Genomic DNA, 1,718 nt, shown 5'->3' with positions numbered 1-1,718 from the left:
CACTTCATTTATCTCCACATAGTGATCCAATTCCCACAATCCCCTTGTTTTTCTCCATTGATTATCTAACAACTTTATAATTTATAACATTTAAAGATTTATAAACATAACTATAAAATATAAAATTTATAAATGGACATAAAATAGGTATGTACATTTCTGACCACTCTTATTGTTTGTTATCTTTTCTTGGTCTAATAGTATTTTAAAACCATTATGGCCCTGTACAAAGTATTTACATATGTTAGAGTGAATCTTCTCATTTTTGTGATTTTATAAAGTTGAGTTATTTGCAACTTTCTTCTATAAAAAAAATCAGAACATTTTTCACATCACTCAAAAAGCTTAGCATTTAACCGGGATTTAAATAAATATATACTCATAAACAGCAAAATTTATCCACTTATTTAAAACTTATTTCATGTCTTTAATCCATTTTTTGAAAAAAGTTTGTCTAGAAATATATAAATCCCTACAAAAGATGACAGTCTCTCATTTTCCCATCTTCTTCCTCCTCAATACCCCCAATATAAAGGACATTATTACACCTTACTAAAACTTCACCCAAATGTCCAGACAATTCTCCATCGATGTATTCTTGTGTGTTTGCAAGCTGCATGTTCGTATAGCCATCTCCAGAGACCAGGTAGCCTGTGTATCCCATTTCCCACTTAAGTGGCACCATTACTTCCTGTTAATCTGTTGAAGAAAGGTTTGGGATTGCGGGGCAAACTCATCTCAACTACAAGCAAGTGCTACCAGCCACTCACTGCCTACCCAGTTGTACATCCAACCCTCATGACTGGAGTCTTTAATTTTTTGAATTGTTTTCTCTGTCAGACGTATACATGTTTTGTATGGTTGGCCCCTAGACCCTTTAGGGTGGTTAATATTAATGTCAATGACCTAAATTTTTTTCTAATATAGTTTACTAATGAATTGCTGTAGAATAAGGGAATGATGTGATCAATCAGTACATAATCCTACAATCTTACTGCATGCCTAATCTGTTTGGCTAGAACCAGTAGTTTTGGTTTAAATAGAAAATCAAATTTACAAAGATACGTTTGGCCAGCGCCAAGTTAGCTCTGAAGAAGGGAGTGAGTCAGGCAACACAGCATGCTTAGTCCGGTTCTGGATGGCTGATGTTTCCCAGACACATTAATCACCGTGCCTACCCTGATGTAAGAAATAAGGCTCTATGGGTTCAGACAATCTTAATTAAAGCAAGCCATCAGACCTGGGAAACTTTCAGCTGCATCTCATTAATTTCAGGTTACACATAAGTTAAGGATTGCTCCATAATGAATCTCAACTGTGAGTTACAGATGTTCAGTTTGTCAGAGTAAATTTAGCCAATCTCACGTAAGTGGATCTAGCATAGATACACTGAGTTAGCATAACAAGGAATATTTGACAAGGGTCCAAATTCACAGGCATCCTTAGGGCTAATACATACCACAGATAATAATGCTTCCTCTCCAATTTCCACCTCTATTTGGCCTATATTTAGTACAGTACGTTAGATCAAATCAATAAAATTCATGACATTCCCTTGGTTATGGCATATTATCATTTTTATATATCACTGGATCTGATTTCCTAGTAGTTTGTTAAGAATGTTGGGGACTATGTGCATGATGGATATTAATTTTATAGTTTTGGTAATAATTTTGGTTTTGATATCGGGGTAAAACTTTCCTCATAAAGTAAAAAGT

General features: G+C 34.5%; 1 pseudogene; it reads right to left on the bottom strand.

Moving 5' to 3' along the window:
- Positions 1 to 472: 472 nt before the first annotated feature.
- LOC118009818 lies at positions 473 to 737 on the bottom strand (annotated as a pseudogene).
- Positions 738 to 1,718: the final 981 nt, after the last annotated feature.

The sequence above is a fragment of the Mirounga leonina genome, unplaced genomic scaffold (assembly GCF_011800145.1).
Source record: "Mirounga leonina isolate KUSES-001 unplaced genomic scaffold, KU_Mleo_1.0 Mir_128, whole genome shotgun sequence".
NCBI classification, from domain to species: Eukaryota; Metazoa; Chordata; class Mammalia; order Carnivora; family Phocidae; genus Mirounga; species Mirounga leonina.
Note: the sequence above shows the minus strand (reverse complement) of the source record. Positions and strands in the feature narration are given on the sequence as shown.